This window comes from Spermophilus citellus, assembly GCF_964194105.1.
Source record: "Spermophilus citellus genome assembly, chromosome: 10".
NCBI classification, from domain to species: domain Eukaryota; kingdom Metazoa; phylum Chordata; class Mammalia; order Rodentia; family Sciuridae; genus Spermophilus; species Spermophilus citellus.
The window spans coordinates 90,545,659-90,559,451 of record NC_138197.1 but is presented as its reverse complement, the minus strand read 5'-3'; positions in this window follow the sequence as shown (position 1 = coordinate 90,559,451).

Below are 13,793 nucleotides of genomic sequence, written 5' to 3'. Positions count from 1 at the left end.
TGTTGGTTGTTCAAAACATTACATAGTTCTTGACATATCATATTTCACACTTTGATTCAAGTGGGTTATGAACTACCATTTTCACCCCGTATACAGATTGCAGCTTCACATCGGTTACACATCCACTGTTTTACATATTGCTGTACTAGTGTCTGTTGTATTCTGCTGCCTTTCCTATCCTCTACTATCCCCCCTCCCCTCCCCTCCCATCTTCTCTCTCTACCCTATCTACTGTAATTCATTTCTCCCCCTTGTTTTTTCCCCCTTTCCCCTCACTTCCTCTTGTATGTAATTTTGTATAACCATGAGGGTCTCCTTCCATTTCTATGCAATTTCCCTTCTCTTTCCTTTTCCCTCCCACCTCTCACCCCTGTTTAATGTTAATCTTCTTCTCATGCTCTTCCTCCCAACTCTGTTCTTAGTTACTCTCCGTATATCAAAGAAGACATTTGGCATTTGTTTTTTAGGGATTGGCTAGCTTCACTTAACATAATCTGCTCTAGTGCCATCCATTTCCCTGCAAATTCTATGATTTTGTCATTTTTTAATGCAGAGTAATACTCCATTGTGTATAAATGCCACATTTTTTTATCCATTTGTCTATTGAAGGGCATCTAGGTTGCTTCCACAGTCTTGCTATTGTGAATTGTGCTGCTATGAACATCAATGTAGCAGTGTCCCTGTAGCATGCTCTTTTTAGGTCTTTAGGGAATAGACCGAGAAGGGGAATAGCTGGGTCAAATGGTGGTTCCATTCCCAGCTTTCCAAGAAATCTCCATACTGCTTTCCAAATTGGCTGCACCAATTTGCAGTCCCACCAGCAATGAACAAGTGTACCCTTTTCCCCACATCCTCGCCAGCACTTGTTGTTGTTTGACTTCAGAATGGCTGCCAATCTTACTGGAGTGAGATTGTATCTTAGGGTGGTTTTGATTTGCATTTCTCTGACTGCTAGAGATGGTGAGCATTTTTTCATGTACTTGTTGATTGATTGTATGTCCTCCTCTGAGAACCGTCTGTTCAGGTCCTTGGCCCATTTGTTGATTGGGTTATTCATTTTCTTATTGTTTAATTTTTTGAGTTCTTTGTATACTCTGGATATTAGGGCTCTATCTGAAGTGTGAGGAGTAAAAATTTGTTCCCAGGATGTAGGCTCCCTATTTATGTCTCTTATTGTTTCTTTTGCTGAGAAAAAACTTTTTAGTTTGAGTAAGTCCCATTTGTTGATTCTAGTTATTAACTCTTGTGCTATGGGTGTCCTATTGAGGAATTTGGAGCCCGACCCCACAGTATGTAGATCGTAGCCAACTTTTTCTTCTATCAGACGCTGTGTCTCTGATTTGATATCAAGCTCCTTGATCAATTTTGAGTTAACTTTTGTGCATGGCGAGAGAAAGGGATTCAGTTTCATTTTGTTGCATATGGATTTCCAGTTTTCCCAGCACCATTTGTTGAAGATGCTATCCTTTCTCCATTTCATGTTTTTAGACCCTTTATCAAATATAAGATAGTTGTAGTTTTGTGGATTGGTTTCTGTGTCCTCTATTCTGTACCATTGGTCCACCCGCCTGTTTTGGTACCAGTACCATGCTGTTTTTGTTACTATTGCTCTGTAGTATAGTTTGAGATCTGGTATCGCTATACCGCCTGATTCACACTTCCTGCTTAGAGTTGTTTTTGCTATTCTGGGTCTTTTATCTTTCCATATGGATTTCATGATTGCTTTATCTATTTCTACAAGAAATGCCGTTGGGATTTTGATTGGCATTGCATTAAACCTATAGAGAACTTTTGGTAATATCGCCGTTTTGATGATGTTAGTTCTGCCTATCCATGAACAGGGTATATTTTTCCATCTTCTAAGATCTTCTTCTATTTCTCTCTTTAGGGTTCTGTAGTTTTCATTGTATAAGTCTTTCACCTCTTTTGTTAGGTTGATTCCCAAGTATTTTATTTTATTTTTTTGAGGATATTGTGAATGGAGTGGTTGTCCTCATTTCCATTTCAGAGGATTTGTTGCTGATATACAGGAATGCCTTTGATTTATGCGTGTTGATTTTATATCCTGCCACTTTGCTAAATTCATTTATTAGCTCTAATAGTTTCTTTGTAGACCCTTTTGGGTCTGCTAGGTATAGAATCATGTCATCTGCAAATAGTGACAATTTAAGTTCTTCTTTTCCTATTTTTATGCCTTTAATTTCTTTCATCTGTCTAATTGCTCTGGCCAGTGTTTCGAGAACTATGTTGAACAGAAGTGGTGAGAGAGGGCATCCCTGTCTTGTTCCAGATTTGAGAGGGAATGCCTTCAATTTTTCTCCATTCAGAATGATGCTAGCCTGAGGCTTAGCATAGATTGCTTTTACAATATTGAGGTATGTTCCTGTTATCCCTAGTTTTTCTAGAGTTTTGAACATAAAGGGATGCTGTACTTTGTTGAATGCTTTTTCTGCATCTATTGAGATGATCATATGGTTCTTATCTTTAAGTCTATTGATGTGGTGAATAACATTTATTGATTTCCGTATATTGAACCAGCCTTGCATCCCAGGGATGAATCCTACTTGATCATGGTGCACAATTTTTTTGATATGTTTTTGAATCCAATTCGCCAGAATTTTATTGAGGATTTTTGCATCTAGGTTCATTAGAGATATTGGTCTGTAGTTTTCTTTCTTTGAAGTGTCTTTGTCTGGTTTAGGAATCAGGGTGATGTTGGCCTCGTAGAATGAATTTGGAAGTTCTCCCTCTTTTTCTATTTCCTTAAATAGCTTGAAAAGTATTGGTATTAGTTCCTCTTTAAAGGTTTTGTATAACTCTGCTGTATACCCATCCCGTCCTGGGCTTTTCTTAGTTGGTAGTATTTTGATGGTTTCTTCTATTTCCTCAATTGATATTGGTCTGTTTAGGTTGTCTATATCCTTCTGACTCAATCTGGGCAGATCATATGACTTAAGAAATTTATCGATGCCTTCACTATCTTCTATTTTATTGGAGTATAAGGATTCAAAATAATTTCTGATTATCTTCTGTATTTCTGAAGTGTCTGTTGTGATATTACCTTTTTCATCCCGAATGCTAGTAATTTGAGTTCTCTCTCTTCTTCTCTTCGTTAGCATGGCTAAGGGTCTGTCGATTTTATTTATTTTTTCAAAGAACCAACTTTTAGTTTTGTCAATTTTTTCAATTATTTCTTTTGTTTCGATTTCATTAATTTCAGCTCTGATTTTAATTATTTCTTGCCTTCTACTTCTTTTGCTGTTGTTTTGCTCTTCTTTTTCTAGGATTTTGAGATGAAGTATGAGATCATTTATTTGTTGGTTTTTTCTTTTTTTAAGGAATGAACTACAAGCAATGAATTTTCCTCTTATAACTGCTTTCAGTGTGTCCCATAGATTCTGATATGTTGTGTCTGTGTTTTCATTTATCTCTAAGAATTTTTTTAATTTCCTCCTTTACGTCTTCTATAACCCATTGATCATTCAGTAACCTATTGTTCATTCTCCAAGTGATGCATGATTTTTCCTTCCTTCTTTTATCATTGATTTTCAGTTTCATTCCATTATGATCAGATAAGATGCATGGTATTATCTCTACTCCTTTATACTGGCTAAGAGTTGCCCTGTGACATAATATATGATCTATTTTTGAGAAGGATCCATGTGCTGCTGAGAAAAAAGTGTAACTGCTTGATGTTGGGTGGTATATTCTATATATGTCAATTAAGTCTAGGTTATTAATTGTGTTATTGAGTTCTATAGTTTCCTTATTCAACTTTTGTTTGGAAGATCTGTCCAGTGGTGAGAGAGGTGTGCTGAAGTCTCCCATGATTATTGTATGGTGATCCATTAGACTCTTGAACTTGAGAAGAGTTTGCTTGATGAACATAGCTGCACCATTGTTTGGGGCATATATATTTATGATTGTTTTGTCTTGTTGGTGTATGGTTCCCTTGAGCAGTATGTAGTGTCCCTCTTTATCCCTTTTGATTAACTTTGGCTTGAAATCTATTTTATTTGATATGAGTATGGACACTCCTGCTTGTTTCTGAAGTCCATATGTGTGATATGATTTTTCCCAACTTTTCACCTTCAGTCTATGTATATCTTTTCCTATCAAATGCGTCTCCTGTAGGCAGCATATTGTTGGGTCTTGTTTTGTGATCCATTCTACTAGCCTGTGTCTCTTAATTGGTGAGTTTAAGCCATTAACATTTAGGGTTATCATTAAGATATGGGTTGTTCTTCCAGCCATATTTGTTTATTTATGTTACTTAACATGGCTTGTTTTTCATCTTTGATTATTTTTCCCCCCTTTACTATATTACCTCCCACTGTTGGTTTTCATTGTTATTTTCCTTTTCCTCTTCCTGTAATATTTTGCTGAGTATGTTTTGAAGAGATGGTTTTCTAGCTGCAAATTCTTTTAACTTTTGTTTATCGTGGAGGGTTTTAATTTCATCTTCCATCCTGAAGCTTAATTTCGCTGGATTCACAATTCTTGGTTGGAACCCATTTTCTTTCAGTGTTTGAAATATGTTATTCCAGGATCTTCTAGCTTTCAGAGTCTGTGTTGAAAGATCAGCTGTTATCCTGATTGGTTTACCACTAAATGTAATCTGCTTCCTTCTTCTTGTAGCTTTTAAAATTCTCTCCTTATTCTGTATGTTGGGCATCTTCATTATAATGTGTCTAGGTGTGGATCTCTTATGATTGCGCACATTCGGCATCCTGTAGGCTTCTAGGATTTGGGATTCTGTCTCATTCTTCAAGTCTGGGAAGTTTTCTCGTATTATTTCATTGAATAGATTGCTCATTCCTTTGGTTTGGACCTCTACACCTTCCTGTATCCCAATGACTCTTAGGTTTGGTCTCTTTATGTTATCCCATATTTCTTGGATGTTCTGCTCATGGTTTCTTAACAGTCTTGCTGAGCTGTCTATGTTCTTTTCAAGTTGAAATACTTTGTCTTCATTGTCTGATGTTCTATCTTCTAAGTGTTCTACTCTGCTGGTAGTGTTCTCAATTGAGTTTTTAAGTTGGTTTATTGCTTCCTGCATTTCTAGCATTTCTGTTTGTTTTTTATAACCTCTATCTCCCTGTATAGTTGATCTTTTGCTTCTTGGATTTGTTTATGTAATTCATTGTCGAAGTGATCTTTCATTGTCTGATTTTGCTGTCTAATGTCTTCCTTGAGACTCCAGATCATCTGAAGTATGTATATCCTGAATTCTTTATCTGACATTCCATCTGCTGCAGATATTACCTCTTCTAACGTTGAGTTGACCTGCATTGCTTGTGGTCCTTTCTTTCCTTGTCTTTTCATACTGCTCGCGTTTCTTTCTGCTTGGTGAAACTGTTGTGTTATTGACTTCCCCTTGTATATTTATATTGCTCTTGTATAGTTGCAAAGTCTCCCTCGAAGGCACGGGTGGCAGCTCTGCCCCTCCTCCAATTGGGACAATGTGCCTACCCCGCCAGCAGGCCGCTGGGCCTGTTCTGCCGGTCGGTAGCAGGTCTGCCTACCTTGCAGGTGCAGGTGGCAGTTCTGCCCCTCCGCGGGCCGCTGGGCCTGATCTGCCTGTTGGTTGCAGGTCTGTCTACCTTGCAGGCGCGGGGGGCAGCTCTGTCCCTCCGCGGGTTGCTGGGCCTGTTCTGCTGGTGGGTCGCAGGTCTGCCTACCTTGCAGGTGCTGAGGTGGCTCTTCCCCTCTGCAGGCCGCTGGGCCTGTTCTGTTGGTGGTCGCAGGTCCACCTACCTAGCAGGCAAGGGTGGCGGCTCTGTCCCTCCCCCAACCGGGGCGATGTATCTACCATGCTGTCGGGCTGCTGGGCCTGTTCTGCTGGTGGGTCGCAGGTCTGCCTACCTTGCAGGCGCTGGGGCGGCTCTGCCCCTCCACAGGCCACTGGGCCTGTTCTGTCGGTGGTCACAGGTCCGCCTACCTAGCAGGCACTGAGGCGGCTTTTCCCCTGCGCCATTTGCTGGGCCTGAGTGCTAAGTGTTTTGAGTTCTCTGTATATCCTGGAGATTAATGCTCTATCTGAGGTGTAGGTGGCAATGATTTTCTCCCATTCTGCAGGTGCTCTCTTCACATTCTTGAATGTTTCCTTTGATGTGAGGAAGCTTTTTAGTTGGATACCATTCTGTTGACTCTTTAATCAGTGAATTCTTAAAGGGATGCACAGAGGAGGTAATGACTATGGTGATTAGAAGAGTAGGAATTAAGCAGGGTGAGATGGGTAGTGAGGTATATGTGTGGTGCAAGTTTGTGCTGGAGAGGAATGATCAGGGAGAAACACATATGCAAATATAGGTGGATGTGGAAGGATTCACACCAATATATTAACACTGACAACTCAGATGTAGCACAGGAAGGATAGAAAAGAGAGATATTCATCTTTTTTTCCATGTGGCAAAATCATTTAACACAGAAAACATGTATTATTTTTCAGATAAGTTACTATAAAATATGGTAAGAGATTTGTAGAAAGTGGTATGTAATACAATAGATTTTTAGATCTGAAGGAGAACTTGAGTATCATTTCTAGAAACTGGGAGAGATAAAGTAACTTTCTAAAATCTCATGCAAAGCAAACAAATATTGGGATTGGAATCTATGTAACTTAATTAAAAAAGAAAAACAAAATCAGGTTTTACACTTGTCCCCAACCATCATCTATATTTTCTCCAAATTTCCTTTGTATGAATAATTGCTATTTACTGAGACACACTAGCAGCCAGACACTACACTAGGTTTTGTAGACACAGAAATGAACCTGGATGTGTAGACTCTGGGCTCCTAGAGCTTAGCCTATTTATAGTTCATCCATATATGCCTGTCAACTAATGAAGGCAATATAAACAATATGTAATCAGCATGTAAACTACCTGTGCTTTTACATACATGATTATTAAAAAAAAACCATTAAATTTGGAACCATACAATTAAAGTTTCCCAGTTCTTCAATATCCAGGTTGTAACTTTGCTATTGTTTTTTTTTATTTAATTTGATACAATATAATATGTAAATAAAATTTCTACTTGAGTTTTGTACCATCTCATTTGGCAGCAATGACCTCATTAAATCATTGTTCAGACACTTTAGTTGTATGGCCTATTGAATCTGAGAACAGTATTAATTACAAATTAGATTTTTAAAAAAAGTAACAAGAAAGTTGGTATTCTCATATTAAATTCTTACAGTGATGTCTTCCCTAAGAAAGTCTCTAGTGGTTTTCTTTTGGGATGTTTTAATTATTTTATTATGAAACAATTTCTGTAGGAGACACTTACAAACATTTTTAGGACCCATGATTTTGTAAGATACTTTCAGATTTATACAGAGCTTTATTTGACATTTCAAGGAAAGGAAAGGTTTATTCAAGTAAAAGAAGGGGCAATGAAGTGGAATGACAAGGAAATTTATTCAAACACTCTCACCTGAAACAGGCTTATATTTGAGTTGGATGGATAAATCAGGCTTTTTCTGAATCCTTAATTCAGAAAAAGCTAGGAAAAAAAAAGACAACAACAGATGTGAGAACAGATTTTTAGAGTCAATTTAACTTTAAACCACCTTAGTTCTCCACCATTGAACACTTTTCCCCCAGCATGAGCTAAGGCAAGGTAGTAAATTGTACATTACTTGATAGGCGTAAGAACTTTGTAGCTGTAATTCATTGTGATAAAGCAGAAAAAGACAGATATATACTTCTTTGGTCAGAAGGCTTTTGAATAGTTATTGGACCAATTTTATAATTTACTTTTATGGTAATATCATGATGACCTGTCTTTCTGATTATTTCTTGGCATCAATGGAAACTTTTGTTTTCTCGAAAACAATCCAGTCATTTAGAATAAAATTGGGCCTCAAATGCAATTCTGGACCTAAGAGCATCTATGAACATCTGGATTCTCTTCAATACTCCCAATAAGTTACATCTTCTTTAGGGTTAAAAAAAATTGAGAGTAATTTTCAGGTGTCTTATGTCTTCCTATATTTGTAAAACAAGAGGGTAGAGGGGCAATGAAGTGGTAAGAAGAAACAGGTCTACCTGGAACACATTTATTCATTTATTATTTTACAAACATTCTATTGAGTGATTGTTGAACTTTTAAGGTAAATAAGATAGGTCTTGCTACTAGACAAATATTAATCTGATCTGACAAATATTTATTTGCCAAGAATTGTGATCCTATGATGAAGAGTTATTAGGTGTTAGGAAGTTACATAGCAAAGAGATCTGGTCTGGTCTGGGGAATCCAAGAAGATTTCTTTTGGAAAGTATCATTTAAGCAAAAATCCTGAAAGATTAATGGAGGCAAATAAAGGAGGGGTACAGAAGAAGTTAGGCAGAGGCAACAGCATGTGCAAACGACTAGAGGCTGAGGTTGAGACATTTGACAGACCAAAAGGTAGAAAGAAGCGATCCTCAGCACCACATACAAACAAAGATGTTGTGTCTGTCGAAAAACTAAAAAATAAATATTAAAAAATTCTCTCTCTCTCTCTCTCTCTCTCTCTCTCTCTCTCTTAAAAAAAAAGAAGCTCCCTGTCTCCATATGAAACTGACTCAAAGAAGCTCCCTGCCTCCATATGAAACTGACTCTCAGGCACTAGTTGTCAACCTGACATCTCCTGGATGTCTAACAAATGGCTAAACTCAACAAGTGCAAAATAGAGCTCTTGATTTTTCTCTTAAAACCTGTGCCTTGCCCAACATTTGCTCTTTCAGAAGCTTCATTTACTTAGTTGCTCAACCCAAAAACCTTAAGGACTTAATCTGATTTATAATTTATTTCAGCAAAATTGTGATCTTGAATGTTTTATTGACATTAGGAATAATTTCAATGAGACTTCAATTCATGAATGTATTTTAATTGTTTTATGTAACTAAACAAAATTCACTTGTATAATATTAAAAATAAGTCTTCTGATAAAGAAGAGTAACCTGATAATGTATAACTCTTAGTCCAGAGGAGAAGTAACTGCTACATAATTTTTAGGATAAAGTGTTATTTTAATACAACAAATATAATTTTATTACTGACATATGTTTTCTTATGCTTTTATTTATAAAGTCTTGGTAGACTCAATTGACTTATATCTTCATGAAGATACTAATTCAAATGTCTATTCTGAATTAGAGATTTAAAAAGCACTTCAAAATATTTGAATAAAGTCTGGGCTACAACTTGACCCAGTATTTTTCAAATATTATTATATGGACTATTAAGGTTTCTCAAGATATTCAGAGGTGTTTTAAATAAATAGGTGTTTTAAATCCTGCCTCAGAAAGGATAGACTAAATGAAACTAAGTGTCTTCAATACAAGACATCCCAGAGCCTATAATTTGCTAATGATCATTCTGAACCTCCGGAGGGGGACACAGAATATAGCCCTCCCAATTCCTCTTTATCATAGGGCACCTGCTTTGCATAACATGGTTTAGGAATTGCTGATGGACTATAGGGTGCAAGCAGTGGTTGTATCATGTATAGGATGCTAGCAAGGCCGACTTGAGGATGTACACTTGTGCAGTCACCTGAAGTTCAAGGATCCTGTGTCTGGTTTAAAGTTCTGCTACGACCATCTTGAAATTTTTCATGATGTTTTTCTGTCTTTGACTTGTGCTTTGTAGGTGAAGTGGGAAGGGATCCTGGAGTGTGCACATAAACAGTGGGATTTATGCTGAGCAGCAGCATGTGCACCAGAGGGGTAAGGCTAGTGTGCACACCCAGCAATTGATCAGGCTCTCTGGCATGCAGGCAAACTGGGCAGTCAGAGTGCAATGGGGCACAAGGTGGCAGCTGAGCCTAGTACCCGGGTCCATACTGGTGATGTCTACAAATATATCAGCAGCTGATGCAGCAGCAGTGGCAGCACTCTGACCCCTGGAGAGAGGAGGGCACTGCTTAGAGCTCAGTCAATAAATTTGATCAATAAATTGTTACAAATTAAAAATATGCACAGAATATCTAATAAATAATATCAGAGTCTTACTAGAATTCTTCAAAGATTTTAGAATCTCTGGTTATGAAAATTGCTGCAAAATTGCAAAGCAAATATTGTTATCTATAGGCTTAGAAATGGAAGATGAATTTAAAGATTGTCAGTGACTGGAAATAATACTGTTTGCATATAATACTTTGGATGAACCAATTATTAAGAGAAAGAAATTTTTGAAATTTCTTATAATTGAAGATACAGTAATGGAATATATAAAGAGATACTTTAAATAGTATACAAATCATGAAGCCACTTTTAGTTTATTGTATAAACTCAAGTTACAAGAAAAGAAATATCAGATAAAACATTAAAATGCTATTGTATACATTTACATTTACAACATAATTGAGATGTATATGAAGCTGATCTATTTGAAGAATTAAATCTTTATAGAAAATTGTTTTGGTAAGTATCTTTAGCACTAGATTTGTTAAAATTTATACTTGAAATAACTTAATTTTATGTCAATATCCAGTCTTTAAAAATTCTAAGCAGCTTTAGTATCATCTGCATCAGCAAAAAAAAAAAAATTCCTCAAAATTAAAAATTATCAAATTATTTGTGATATTGCATTTGTCAACAGTGACAGTCATGACTTTCAATTATATTAATTGAAAAATGTTACTAAAAATATAATTTGAATGATCAAATAAATGGCTTTTCAGCAAACCAAGTTAAAAATTCTTAGTTAATCAGATATCATACTTAAAACATTGATTTTGTTATATAAAATTATGACACAATATGATTTTTTTGAATTTTCAAGTTTATGTTTTTACTCACATTTCACTTATATTGTCTTACAAGTATTAGCGTATTATAAAGGTTAAACTTTAATTTTTTGTGCTTTTAACTGTTATTTTTTCCTGCTTTTTGAATAAGGGGTTTCTGAGAGATTTTCATTTTTTAACTGAGCCACGCAAATATTGTAGCCAGGTCCCAACACTAGGCATGAACTGGTGAAACTAAGTGATCTAAACTACTATTACTTGAGTGGGGTTTAAAATGTTTCACAGAATACATCAGGGTGCTGGAAAAATGGCTTAATGTGTTTTAGGTTTGCAATCTATATCAAAAGATATGCCTTGCTCCAATTAAGCTTTAAAATCCTTCTCACTTTCATAGCCAGCTAGAAACCTAGGAGGTAATATAGACCTTGCAGGAAAACTGAAGACATGAAGAAGAGTTAAGAGTTACATCCAGTGTCACCAGCAGAATTGGCAACAGGTGATTCCTTTTAAGAATTAAAATAATGAAAGTTAATAACTGACATTGGCAAAGTCTCAAAAAAATTTCCATAAAATGAAGGAGGTCTCTTTAGGTAACTTTAGGTACATCTGAAATGTTAAAATGATAACTTAAAGTAAGGGTACAGGAGAGATGATTGGGGGGCTATGTTTGTGAAAGCCCGGTGTGTTGGGCTGGGAATGTTTTACATGTGGTCTTGTCCGTGGCCCAATGATCTTGCTGATGTGAGCAGCAGTAATTGAGGAGACAACCTGCCTATGGTGGATGAGGGAACCCCACAGCAGGAAGGACCTAACAGACCATGGTGTGGATCTGGAGCTTTATTCAAGGGAATTAAATAGTCCTGTAATTCTGAAAGGTAAAATATATGATTTTTTTTCAATGATATTTCTGATAATGTGACTGATATTTGTTGATACGGGAGTTTCTCAGAGCAGATTTCAACTGCAGCATAGGAGAACTGTTGATCAATAATGTCATCTTTGTGAATTGGGAGATCTGAGGACAATTATAGCTTTCTTGTTTTGTAAGGAATTTTTACAGGTCATATCCCATTGGAAAATTGGGCCATGTCTTTGTTCTGAGAAAGCTCTATGGCTACCCAGGATGCTTAACGGCTTATCCTATGTCCTATGATGAACTGATAACATGGTTTGAGCTGGCAATCAGTGGAGGAACACAGTGTAACAATGGGTCGGTGGACATGTGATAAATTATTTTGTATCATGGTTATATGCTGATAAATACTTTCCCAGACATGGTATGGTTTAACAGACCATACAATCACAGTAACTTTTGGTAAACTTTGTTACTATTGTGACAAAACATTGAATGTAAAAGTACAGAAACAAGGACCTAAAGATATTAAAACAAATTTAGGTCCTTGCCCTGACAACTTAAAGACCCTCAAATTTTCAAAATTGACTGGCTTATTTTATTTTTCTCCTATAATACAATAAATTTAAACAAAACTATAATGTGACATCCTCAGAACTCATCGAGGGACTCCATTCTAAATTCTTACACCATTTTTGGCCAGAAACCATCGTTTTCTTTTTCTTTTTTTTTTTTTTTTTTTGCTTATTTCAATAATCAGTGCTACCAATTGGCTTTCTTTTCAGGACTACATTCCACCAAGAAACAAAACCCTTATTACTTCTCAATAATTGCCATATAAATAATAATTGGTAAAATAAGACAAATTTAAATGCTTATAAAACTCAGTTGACATATATGGAAAACGAGAGTTATTTTCAAAAAAAGGGGAGTTATTTTCAAAAAATGTTGTGGCTTTAGATGGCTGTTCTCTCACCATAAGAAATCTGAGGTTCCAGTGTGATAACAAAAGGCAATTAACACTGTTCTTTTGGGAAACTGTAGAGAGTGGTAAGGAGTGTGGCAAACTGAAGAGAACAAGTTCAGCTAATTCTTTCTACATGGGAATTTGTTTTAAAAAAATACATTTTTTTCATCTTGTCTCTTTCTAAAACTATATATATATATATATATATATGTGTGTGTGTGTGTGTGTGTGTGTGTGTGTGTGTGTATACACATACATATATATGTATATATATGTGTGCATGTGTGTATATATAATATCTTATATATATATACATATGTGTGTGTGTATGTGTGTGTATATATATATATATATATATATATATATATATATATATATATAACTTCTGTCATTGTTTATAATGACAAGATTGCTAAAAACTAGGGAAATGTAGTAGACAAAACATAACAGGCTGATTAACCCCAGAGGCAGACAATTTGTGAACCCTTGAGTACAAAATACTCAAGTTCCATTGACCCTTTGCTAGACAGTTTGCCAGATCAGTGTTCTCCAAAGAAGGGCCACCTGGTGGGAGAAGTGGCAGAGAGTGGCTGAGCTCAAGACGCCTTATTAATAGTGGAGAGCAATTGAAGAGTTTAGAGATGGGCTGTGGTAAACTCATCAGCTACAGCACCCCAGCCTTCTGGACTTTCAGCTCAGAAATTCACATTAGTTTCTCAGCAAAATTGAAAATCAATGCAGACCTTCAGGATAGCTTAAGACCAAATGAAACTATCTATAAAAAGCATGTATCTATTATATCTAATTTAACTGATCAATTACCTTACAAAAGCAAGGACGAACTCAAAGACTATTGTTTATTTTAAGGATGAGGAGATAACTGTTTTAACATTTAGAGAAATGATTGGGACTATAGCATAGAGATTGTGAATTGTTCTAGTGAACTTTGGAAATGTGGAGAACAATGCATAATAAATTTTAATGAGAGCAGTTTCTTTAATGACCTATAGTCCTAGAGAAATATTATACAGTGCCTACTGTATGATGCCCTTATATTACAGATCTAAAGGGCAGCTTACAATGAACAGAAGTACCCGAGTTTTTCCATATTCCTTCCCTTTCTTTTCATGGAGGTAGTAAATCTCTGTGTGATCTCTATAATGAATGGACAGTTTTCAGTCTGGTAGTCTTAGGTAAGCATCCATCTATGCTGGGGATTTTGTGGTCTCATG